Raw genomic sequence first — 13,044 nt, 5'->3', positions numbered from 1 at the left:
AGGTTACAGAATGTGAACCTTTGTCAGAAGGAACTTTTGTTCCGAGACACACATGTCAGATCACTTTGCACTAATGATAATATAAAACTCTTCACTGGCTTCCAGTTGCTAGGTGCCTCATCAGAGATGATTGTGATTTAGTAGCATCAGGAATGAATTGTTGTTAGGACATCTGTTCTATTATGACCAAACCATGAGTGGATGTCTCTTTGAAGGTGGGGGGCACAACAAGGTTTCCTTGTCCACTCCAGCCTTCTCCCAGTAAGATCATGAAATCACCTATTGGGAGAGGTGGTGAATGAATTCTCATCCCAGGTGCCCTGGTTAATGCCTAAGGAAAGTGGATTACAAGGGGTTCCCAGGTGAGTCAAGCCAAACAAGCCCAATTCTTTGCTGGGAAAGATCACACTAGCAAGAAGCAGGGAATTAAACATATTTTAATCAGAGACAGATAGTAGGGAGGCAGATGGCAGTAGGGATGAGTTGGGAAGAAGAATGGCACATAGAGTCACTCACATGGCTTTACAGATTAATATTTTCCTTTGTAGTGGGGTGTGGTGGAGTGGCTAGAGTTGGGAGCATTCTGGCAAAATGGACCTGTGGAAGATAGAATATTGCTTGGTACCATTTTTATAAAATTCTGCTGAGGGGGAGATGGCCTAAACCTTATCTCTACTAACTTGGGATTCATCATTAACATATTAATATCATCTCAAAGTTATCAATGTCAGTTTGGGATTCCTTAGTTTGTATAATTTATTTTTGACTTTACTGTGCGTCTCTGGAGCTTATCTGCAACTTATAGACCAAGGGACTATTATTGGGACAAAAGAGCCATTTTGTTGGGGCCAAGCTGATATCTTATAATTTAGCATATAGTCTTTGAATGTGGCCTTAATTAATTTAGGACACAGATTGAGACAAATGCTTTCTATATTCCCCTTTACACTTTTAATTCCTATTTCCTACTTATTGTTACCTTCCACTGGCTAATTTTATACCTTCCTACTGTGGTCAAGAAGACCCCAAAGGTACCACAACAAGATACAATTTCAACATAGCAGCCTTCTCCTCCTATAGCCTACAAGTGAAACTCCATTTTTTTTTTTAAAACTCTTTTGCCTTAGTGCTCTTCTAATGCATTTTCCCCATTGGACTTCTGTAAAAAGGGAAACATAAAAATTTTCAAAATTTCTATATGTATACTCACTTACTTTCTATTGACTTACTCTGCATCCTTAATCCTTCTGACTAGGCAATGTTCCCTATGCCAAGTACAGGACCTTGCCATCCTAATGTCTTCCTCCCTAGTTATTTCTATTATAAAACAATATTGGATTCATTCACTTTTTTCTCCTCACCCCACTGCACCCCCAACCCCTACATGGGAATAGCAGCTTTCCCCAGAAGCATATGGCAACAGGATCAAAAGAAATAATATTTCTAAAAAGTGCTAAGCACACAGTTCCTGATACATAGCAGGCATTATATATATGCTTATTCCTTAACCCCACATGGCATATCAGTTTTCTGAAAGCTTTTTTTATTTCCTTTCTGATCATAAGTTATCAATGGGTGATCATAAGAACTGGAGTTTTCCAGTTGGGACCTTATTTATTGAGCATTCCAGATCTCAGTCAATTAACAAGCATTCATTAACTTCTTACTATTTGTCAGGCACTAGGCTAAGTGCCAAGGATATGTTTGAAATTCAGGCATCAACTAATCAGAATAGAAATATTTATTTAAAATTCTTCTTAGAGGAGAAAAGTTCTACCACAAGGATCATACTATAGAAGATGAGCAAAGAAAACTATTTCTTGTTTGCCCAGGAGAGCTGGAACTTTTCATGATAATTTCTGTAAATTACTAAAAATCATACAGGTCTGAATTGATTGTGAATTTTCTGTTCAGTGGTCTTACTTTACTTTTCTGGAGAGCCTAATAAATACAAAAGATTCTACATTTGAGTAAGTTAGGGAATCCAACTACTCACAGAAAAGGAGATGCTAGAAATGCTAGTCATGCCTCACCTTTTTTTTTAAGGTTTCCCTGAGTTTTTACTATAATATTAGGTCAGGCCTAAAAAAGAGAATCTAAACTCTTTTAAAAATAGAATAATAGCTTTTTATTTTTCCAAATACATGCAGAAATAGTTTTCAATATTCACCTTTGCAAAACCACATGTTCCAAATTTTTCTCCCTCCTTCTCCCTCTCTCCCATATAGCAAACAATCTACTAATAGGTTAAAAGTGCAGTTCTGCTAAACATGTTTTCATATTCATCATGTTACACAAGAAAAATAGGATCAAAAGAGAAAGATCAAGAAAGAGAAAAAAACCTAAGCAAACAACGAACATCCAAAAAGGTGAAAATGCTGTGCTTTGATCCAAATTCCGTCTTCATAATTCTCTCTTTGATTGAAGTTAACTTTTTTCCATCACAAATATATTGATATTACCTCATTGTTGAAAAGAGCCAAGTCCGTTACAGTTGGTCACCACTTAATCTTCTTATTGCTGTATACAATATGGAATTTTCCTTTTAATGGGTTTAGACCTCTGACAATCAAATATGGGCCATATGAGCTCAGAGTTACTTATGGGTGACCAAAGTAGAGAGGTATAGAATTCTCCCCCTAACCCCCATGCTCCAATAACCTCCCTCTTCTTTCTAGTTACTCTTCTTCTTGTCTATTCTCTTTTTCCTTATTCACTCATTACCATTTTCCTTCTTTTATTATTTTGTTCTTCTATCACATATAATATCCTCACTTATTCTCTTTTTTCTTATCATCTTTTCTCTGTCTCTTCACATTGAGAACAATGCTTTTCCTTAGCTGTTCTTTCATCACAGTATTAATTTAGACATCTGCTCACCTAACACTCTCTGTGATCAGACTTCTAAGATAAGGACATTTTAATTAGTTTGCCTATTGTTGCAGAAGAGTCAAGTAGAGGAAATGTGAAAAGTGTTGTCTTTTGGGAAGGTATCTGCCAAATGAGCTTATGTTATTGATGACTGGATTCTGGTGACATCCAGTAATGGAAGGCATCCAGTTTAAGATCAGTAAAAGCTAAAGGAAAAGAAAAAAATAATCCATGAGCCAAATTAAAAAAAAATGATAAGAATATTTCTGTTGAAGTTTTATTCATACTTTCTTGCTAACTTTTAAACTCCTAAGATACACAAGAAAAATATCTATTATAAAAGAATATGTGATTGACAGTGTGATGAAACAAGTAATAACTATATTTAATCTAGGTATGAACAACTGAGAAGAAAAATTCTCAAATTTTCACACCTATAAAATCACCTGCCTTCAATTGGCTTATTCAAAGAATTTATATTCCTTTATAATGTTCTCTATACCAAATATAGAGTTATTATCTCCTTCTTCCCTCCTAGGAGTTGTGTTTATTATAAAGTAAAATTTAATTTAGGGACAGTTAGATGACATATTTTACCAAGTTTAAATCTGACCTCAGATATTTACTAGCTGTTATTAAGTTACTAGCAAGTTACTTAACTTTTCCTCAATTTCTTCATCTGTAAAATGAACTGGAGAAGGAAATGATGAACCACTCTAATATCTTTGCCAAGAAAACCCAAAATGGAACATGAAAAATTAGACATAACTGAAAGTAACTCAATACTAATAACAAAATTAGCAAAAAATTAGCTTGGTCATTTATTTTTATAATTTTTTATTATAGCTTTTTATTTATAAGATATATGCATGGGTAATTTTAAAGCATTGACTCTTGCAAAACCTTCTGTTCCAACTTTTCCCCTCCTTCCTCCTCTCCCCTCCCCCAGATGGCAGGTAAACCAATACATGTTAAATATGTTAAAAAAAATATGTTGCATACAATATATGTATACATATCCATACAGTTATTTTGCTGCACAAGAAGAATTGACCTTGAAATAATGTAAAATTAACCTGAGAAGGAAATAAAAAATGCAAGTGGACAAAAACAGAGGGATTGGAAATGCTATGTAGTGGTTCACATTCATTTCCCAGAGTTCTTTAGCTGGGTGTAGCTGGTGTACTATTCATTGCTGAACAAATGGAACTGATTTGGTTCATCTCATTGTTGAAGAGAGCCATGTGCATCAGTGTTAATCATCATACAGTATCGTTGTTGAGGTATATAATGATCTCCTGGTCCTGCTCATTTCACTCAGCATCAGTTCATGTAAATCTCAGGCCTTTTTGAAATCTTCCTGCTGGTCATTTCTTACAGAACAATAATATTCCATAACACTCATATACCACAACTTATTCAGCCATTCTCCAATTGATGGACATCCATTCAATTTCCAGCTTCTAGCCACTACAAACAGGGCTGCCACAAACATTTTTGCACATACAGGCCCCTTTCCCTTCTTTAAGATCTCTTTGGGATATAATCCCAGTAGAAACACTGCTGGATCAAAGGGTATGCACAGTTTGATAACTTTTTGAGCATAGTTCCAAATTGCTCTCCAGAATAGCTGGATGTATTCACAATTCCACCAACAATGTATCAGAGCCCCAATTTTCCCACATCCCCTTCAACATTCCGCATTATCTTTTCCTGTCATTCTAGCCAGTCTGACAGGTGTGTAGTGGTATCTCAGAGTTGTCTTAATTTGCATTTCTGTGATTAATAATGACTCGGAGCATCTTTTCATATGGCTAGAAATAGTTTCAATTTCTTCATCTGAAAATTGTCTGTTCATATCCTTTGACCATTTATCAATTGGAGAATGGCTTGATTTCTTATAAATTAGAGTCAATTCTCTATATATTTTGGAAATGAGGCCTTTATCAGAACCTTTGACTGTAAAAATGTTTTCCCAGTTTATTGTTTTCCTTTTAATCTTGTCTGCATTAGTTTTGTTCGTACAAAAGCTTTTAAATTTGATATATTTTATATTTTTGCTCATATTTTCTCCATGGGACATCAAAAAATCATAAAATATAGAGTTGAAAAAATGATTTTATGAAAAAATGTTTTCAGTTGCTAATAATTAAAGAAATGCAAATTAAAGCAACTCTGAGATTCTACCTCAGATGACAAAATTTTGAATGTTGAATTGGTTGTGGGGGAAACAGGTATACTAGTGCACTGTTGGAACAGAGAATTGATCCAGTCACTCTGGAAACAATTTAGAATTAAATTAATAAAGTGCAAGTAAATTTTGACCCAAATGTATTGCTGTAAGGACTATACCTTTCAAAAATTTAAATAAAGATGGTAAGGACAAAACCATACATGGCATCTCTTTTGTGGTAGCAAAATTGGACACTAAAAGAATGTTCTTTTGGGAAATGGCTAAATAAATGTAATGAAATGTAATTGTCCTATAAGAAATCATGATGTAGATATATTTTTTAAAATCTTTATAAATCAGTCTCATGAACCTTTATGAATGGATTCAGAGAGAAGTGAACAGAACTAAAACAATTTATACAAATAATATTAGAAAGAGAATCAACTTTAAAAACTTTAGCATTCTGATTAACACAATTATACACCACAATTACAAAAAATGAAGGTAAAACATGTGCTCACCTTCTGATATAAAAATTTAAATTAAATAAATTCTGAAGTTAAAATTAGGAAAGAAACATATTTTTTTTCTGACATGACCAGTATGGAAAATTGTTTCACCAGGCTAAGCTGTTATGTATTGAAGACTTTATTTTTCATTTGTAAAAAAATGTTCAATGGGAGAAGTGACTGTAGGAGAGACAAATTAATTTTTTAAACTTAGAAAAAGGTAAATACTAGAAATTAAAAGACACGGGTGATCATTTACAAAGGGGATATATTTCATTTTGTTATTGATATTGTCTTGAACATTCCCTGTTCTTAATTTCTTTTTGCACTCCTTTTTATACATAGAAATATTTGTATTTATTTTCATCTTCTACAAAATATGTAGACTTCTACTTTAGAGCTGAAAGGAACCTTTTCTCTTGAAAAACACTTTTATTTTTTTAGCTAACAAAAATCTTTTTCTTTTTTCCCACTTTGTCTTCTCCAATTGAGGAAAAAAGAAAAAGAAAAATAAACAAATAAACACCAATAAAAAGTCCTTGTAACAAATTTACCCACATCCAAAAAGTCTCATCTGGCTCTTTATGCCCATCACCTTTCTGTCAGGAGGTGAGTAGCATATTTCATTATAGATGCTCTGGATCATGATTGAATATAGCATTGTTGACAATTCTTTCAGAGTTATTTGACTTTATAGAGTTGTTGTTATCATCTGAATTGTTTTCCTGGGTTATATTCTATTTGTATGAGTTCATACAAACAAGCCTTTCTAAATTTCTAAACGGTGAATGGATAGAGTACTGGGCCTAAAAATCAGGAAAATCTGAGTTTAAACTTTTCTAACCTTGTAAAATCACATAACCACTGTCTGCCTTAGTTTTCTCAATCATAAAATGGGAATAATACTAGCACAGTGAAACCTAACACCACAGACATTTGATAATTGTTTATTTACACTCTTATTTTTTATCCATTTCTTACACTATAATAACAGTCTATTTAGTTACCCCTGTAATTTATATAACTATTCCCAAATGATGGGCATCCTCTCAGTTTGTCATTTATGGTTCTTTTTGTGAAGAACTGTTACAAAAATATTTTTACAAATGCATTCTTTTTCTCTTTTTTAGAATTTCTTTGGATTATTGACCTAGTAGTAAAATCATGGAGTCAAAGCACATGCAAAGTTTAGCAACATTTGGAGTATAGTTCCAAATTACTTTCTAGAATTCTAGACAAGTTGAAACTATACCAGAAATGTATTAAACTGCCTCCTTTCCTGCTGTTCCTTCAATATTTGCCATTTTCCTTTTGGGGATCAATTTTGCCAATCCTAATGGGTGACAGGTAAAACCTTAGAGTTGTTTTAATTAGCAGTTTTCTATTAGTGCTTTAGAGCACCTTCTCATACAGTTATTGATAACTTGGATGTCTTCTGGAAACTCATATTCTTTGAATATTTTTATCAATTGTGAAGTAGCTCTGATATATATTTGAATCACTTTTTTCCATATCTTGGAAAATACTCTTTATTAGAGAAACTAGCTGAAAAGCTTTTCTCCCAGTTTTCTGTTAGAATGAACCTTCTTTACTCTGATTTCAAAATTTCTCTATATTAATCTCTCCCCCATTCCTTCAGTCCTGCCTCATTCTTCTCTCTTCATTCTGCTTTGTATAGTTGTTTTGTAATTGAGTCAGTAAGGACTCAATTTTTTCAAATAAATAATTTTCAAAGTATTTTCAAATATTATTTATATATAAAGTATATATTAATATAAAGTATTTCAAATATTATTTTCAAATAAATAATTTTCAAAGTAGTTACTTTTTTTTGGGGGGTGTGTGTGTGTGTGTGTGTTTGTTTCTGCTGAGGTAATTGGGGTTAAGTGACTTGCCCAAGGTCACTTGCCCAGGAAGTATTAAGTGTCTGAAGTCGGATTTGAACTCAGGTCCTCTTGAATTCAGGGCTGGTACTCTATCCACTACACCAAGTAGCTGCCCCGTTTAAAAAAAATTCATTGCAGCAAATATCTATTGAATGCTAAGTGTTGTGTTGTAGGTGCTGGGGATATAGAAAATTTAAAACAGATCTGGTTGTAGCTCTTATGGAGCTTGTAACCCAGTAGAAGACTAGGAATCTTTTTTCCATAAACTCCACTGAGGAAAAACTAAAAAAAAAATAAAAACCATCCAAGAGAAAGAAGATTATGAAACAACTAGAAAGAGAAGTAGAGACTCAAAGATGAAATAATGCTTTGAGAATTAGAATTGGGTAAGGCAAAGTCAGTGAAGCTGCAGGAGGCCAAGAGATTATAAAAAGAGATTATAAAGAATGAGAAAATAGAACCAAATATATAAGAAAAATGACAGATCTAGAAAACAGATCAAGAAGAGAAAATATAAAAATAATTGAACTGCCAGAAAATTCTAACCAAAAAGAGAACCTTGACATAATAATGCAGGAAATAATCCAAGAAAATTGTGCTGGAATGATAAAACATGAGGGGAAAGTAGAAATAAAAAAAAAAAAACCACCAATCACTATCTCAAAGAGATCCAGTGAATATTATTGCCAAATTTCAAAATACCAGATCAAAGAGAAAATTTTGCAAGAAACAAGAAAAAACTATTCATATATGCTAAAGCTACAATTAGAATTGTACAAGACTTATCAGCAGCTACAATAAAAGACCACAGGTCCTGGAATCATATCTACAACAATCAAAAGAACTAAGTCTGTTGCCAAAAATATAATATCCAGAAAAATTATCTGTCCTGAATGAGAAAAAAATGGACCTTAAAAAATTTGCATATTTTCAGGACTTTCTATCAACCAAACCTGAACTTAACAAAAAACTTAACATATAAGAGCCAATATGAAAGATCCATTTAAAGAAACTTAATATGAACAAAATGTTTAAACATGGACAAATTATTTATCTTTTTATATATATGTGTATATATATATGTTTATATAAATGTATGTATAAAAGATTCACATCAACAATAGGGTAGCTTAAAAAAAAGATTGGCAAAGTTAAGATAAAAATAACCATCATGTTATACAAATGAGATGCAGAGGAAGGATAGACACAGAGTCATTAGAGGGGGAAAAAAGGCTCATAGTTCTGAAAACCTACTCACCTTGGGAATGGGTTCAATAGGTAATACTAAATAAATATCATTAAGGGTATAGCGCCATCCAAAATCTATAAAGAAATAAGTGGAGAGAAATGGACAGATGGGGAAGGAAAGGTAAGGAAAGAAGATAAGGGAGGGATCATTGGGAGGGGAGGTTAGGTAATAGCAAAGCAAATTATGGAACAGAATTTAATTAAAGAAGCAACAACAATAGGAAAGATGAGTGTATATGGGGGCTGGGGGAGAGTATGAGTATGTGTAAGTATATAGCTATATGTATATGCATAAATATATCTTTTCTTAAATGTAGCTTGCTTGGGAGTTGGTGGGGGAGGATGAAAAGGGGAAAAAAATAAAGTAAATAAGGTAAACAGTAAAGAACCAAAGAATAATTTACAAAGAAGAAAAACATGATCATTCATGAATAAAATTTCTTCTGCTAACATATATTTTCTTAATCTGGTAATTTGTTGTTAAATATTTTGAATTCTCCCTGATGTTCTGTTGGGCACGTGACAATATTCTTTTTTTTCCTTTTGCTTTTTTTTGTTTTGTATTTCTTTTCTGTTTTTTTTACTCTGTTTTTTCAAATAAAAAAATTAAAAGGGAAAGGAAGAATTGTGCTCAAATAATCAAATACAAAAATCTGATCCGACAGATTTTCCCAGTTCTCAAATACCAGCCAAGTGAATTCTTAAGATTCCTTAACTTATTCTATGAAATATGTACAGTTTTAAAACTGTCTAACTCTTTTCTCTGGGCTTCTTTTTTCTTATGCATAGTGAGAGTCACAAACTTAGGAGGTCTCATTATAATAATACCTTCCTAACAATTACACAGTCCAAGTGATTCATTATCTGGGGGCAGTGATTCATGCCATTGTCAACTGTAATTGGAAACCCATGCTGGTGGCCTGTAACTTTAAGCTTTAGATTGTGCAAATCACCTTTTCCTTATATTCCCAGTTTTAGATATAGACTTAATTTATTATTTGAAATTTTTAAATATACAGTACAGCTGAGGTTCCAACTATGGATTTGTCTTACTTGGACTGGGTCATTATACTAATTCTTCATCAGGATTAAATTCACTATTTTAAAAAGCATATGTTGAAAACCCAATTGCATATGGAATCATAGTAACTGTTATATATTATATAATACAGAGCAAAGATGGGGAAATGATCATTTTTAATATGTTCTCCCAGATGTGAGTATGCCTGAGCAATACCATGATATGCTGATCTGATGCTGAGGACTACAAACTACAAAGTAACATCTAAAGAGGGGAAGCAAGGAATAACTATATAGTTCTTACATATAACTATGTGACAGGCACTGTGTCAAGCACTTTACAAATATGTCATTTGATCCTCACAACCCTGCAATGAAGGTGCTGTTATTATCCTCAACTTATGATTGAGGAAATTGAGGCAAACAAAATGCTTAAATGATTAGCCTAAGGTCATGCAGCTAGTAAATATCTGAGACTTGATTTAAATTTTGGTCTTGCTAACTGCTGGCCCAGTGCTTTATATACTTGTATCATCAAGCTGCTTTCTATTTAACCTCCTCATTGTACAGATGAGGAAACCGAGGCCCACAGATCTTAACTTGCCCACAGTCACATAGGCATTAATTTGAATCTACTTCCTCTATCATTCAGACTGTTTCTTTTCCTACTGTATTTTCCTATCACTTGCCAAATGATATCCAAGATTTTTTTTAATAACTTAATTGTTTCATACACAATGTTATAAATATTTGAATATCTCTCTACTAAAAATATCTGATTTTAATGATATGCATGTTTTGTACAAAGATTAAGATCAATACTCTTTGCTGGTCCTTCATTAATTTCCATGGGCTTAATTATAATCTACATGCTGATGATTCCCACAACTATTTATCTATGTCTCTTCCATCTTTCCCTATACAAGGTTTCTCCCTTTAACTTCAGTCCCATATCACCAATTACCTACAGGATATTTTAACATGAATGTCTTGAATTCAACATTGCCCAAAACAGAGCCTGTTATTTTTCAGTTCCCTTTTCCAATTGTCCTTCTTCTATTGAAAGAGTCAAAATTCTTCCAGGTTCCCAGAGTCATTATGAAGGTCTTATCTTGAATACCTCATGTTCTCTCAAACCCTTATATTTAGTCACCTGCCAAATCTTGCTATTTCTATCACTATGTCAGTACCAACATCTGGCCCATGCTCGCCACTCACATTCCCTTCATTCAGGCCCTCATGACTTCTTACCTGGATTAGTACATTTATTTCAAAATTGGTTCCCAATCTCAGATATTTCCTTTTCCTAATCTAATTGCATGACGCTACAAAGGTGATTTTCTTTAAACATTGAATTGACTAGTCATTTTCTTTCTTATTAAACTCCTGCTCCCCCTGAGTTGTTTCTAGGATAAATATAAATTCTGTTTAGCCTTTAAAGACCTACAATCTCTCTATTCAGCTTCCTTGTGTAGTACTCTTCTTTCCTCTCTCTAAAATCTAGCCAAGATGATCTGTTTGTTCCCATGAGCTCCAATACCTGGAATGCAATTCCCTTTTACCTTTGCCTTATAAAATCGCTATCTTCCTAAACTACTGATTCCCTCTCATTTTTGCATTTCTTTGTCTTTTTTTGTACTTAATACTGATTCTGTGTATTTAAACATGTACATATTGTAATGCCGGGGAAACTGAGGCAAGATAGAGATTAGAGAGTTTTAAATATTTTATTTGGATTTCTGAGGGGAGATATTGTGCTGGGGGCATTTTGTCCCAAGGACTGATGTCCAAAGCATCCAGCAAGGAGTATGAGTTCTCAATGACATATATATCCTTGGCTCTAAGCTTGGGCTCTAAGAAAAAGGGAGATGGAGTCCAAACTCTGGTGAGTGGGAATCTTCAGGCAGGGACCATTAATCCAGTTCTGACAAGTTGGAGGGTAGGACCATAAATTCTTGATGACTTAGGAGGAGTTAGGAGCCAGGAAGTCTGAACTCCCCCGTATCTTGAGTTTACACATTGACAATTTATAATCTTAGAGTAAGTAGCCCTGAGTTATATCAGTCTTAATGAACTAGAGGGAGGGGGGTTTGCAACTAAGGGGATTGAGGCAGAACAATAAGGGAAACTGAGGAAGGATCAATTAGGGAAACTGGGGCAGGACCAATTTAGGGAAACTGAGCCAGGACAATTAGGGAAACTGAGACAGAACAACTTAAGGGAAACTGAGGCAGGACAATAAAAGGGAACTGTGGCACAACGATATATATGCATAAATACATGTATATATATAGATATCTAAAACATGATTTTTAGTTATTATGTGTATAAACACACACATATGTGTGTATATTTATATATATGTATGTATGTAAAAATATATACATTCCAGGAATGAAGATTGCAGTCCATGGAGTCACATTTCCCCCCAAAATTCATCACAGTGTCACCCTATGAGCTAGTTTTACTCTCTCTGGATATCATAAAGGTACCAACAGAACACTTCGCTTGTCTGTGTTAGTCACTGCTCTTTACTATGTAGTCAGTCATTTCTTCCTGACACACAATTTCTTGGTGATGTCCTTTATTCCTGTTGTTTAGAGCTCAATGTAGATTCAATGTGTCAACTGGTTCACACTTACCATATACCTCTCCTTTGCACTCTGTGATCCTCACCTCCATAGTGGTATTTCACATCTTTCTGCCTAATAACAATTCTGGTTGCTCTCCAAAAAAACTTAATTCAGAATAGATCTTCTCTATTACAGGTACAAATACCTTTGTTGAGCATGTTTTTAAGCATTTTATGAATCTTGATATTTATTATCAGATAAACATTTAGCTTAGAACATTGCTGTGGTGAAAGAACAAAATAAAACAGTACACAGTCATCTTTAAAAAAACTTTCAATAGTACTTTATTTTTCAAATACATGGAAAGATACTTTTCAACATTCATTTTTGAAGACTTAGTATTCCAAATTTTTCTCCACCCTTTTCTTACCTCTACTCTCCTCAAGACAGTAAGCAATCTGATAAAGGTAAAGTATGATGCACAGTCATTTACAACTAAATAGGAGATAAGCCTCTCTGAACTTAGGCTGATCCTTGGGAAATAGATAGATTGTTAGTAAGTTCATGCCTTATATGAACTACCAGAACTTCCATTTTATTAGCATCTTCTTTGAAAAACCAGATTCATTTTGGAAACCACAATATGGCTATAGAGTTAAATTTTGGTGGAAGTTTGTGGATACTAGTAATGACACCAAATTCTATTAATTTGTCTTTGCTTTTTGTTGTAATGAAACAAGTGTTGCATTTCACTTACTTGTAAA

General features: G+C 33.6%; 1 long non-coding RNA gene across 3 annotated transcripts in view; it reads left to right on the top strand.

Annotated features, from left to right (window-relative positions):
- The first annotated feature begins 202 nt into the window (after window positions 1–202).
- LOC116419865 overlaps window positions 203–13,044 on the top strand; it is a 48,188-nt gene continuing 35,346 nt past the window's right edge. For all 3 annotated transcript variants that reach the window (XR_004230190.1, XR_004230188.1, XR_004230189.1), the window contains exon 1: window positions 203–362. This is a non-coding gene — a long non-coding RNA (uncharacterized LOC116419865). The remainder of the gene's footprint in view (window positions 363–13,044) is intronic.

Source organism: Sarcophilus harrisii, chromosome 6 (genome assembly GCF_902635505.1).
Source record: "Sarcophilus harrisii chromosome 6, mSarHar1.11, whole genome shotgun sequence".
NCBI classification, from domain to species: Eukaryota; Metazoa; Chordata; class Mammalia; order Dasyuromorphia; family Dasyuridae; genus Sarcophilus; species Sarcophilus harrisii.
This window is presented reverse-complemented; position numbering and strand designations above follow the sequence as displayed.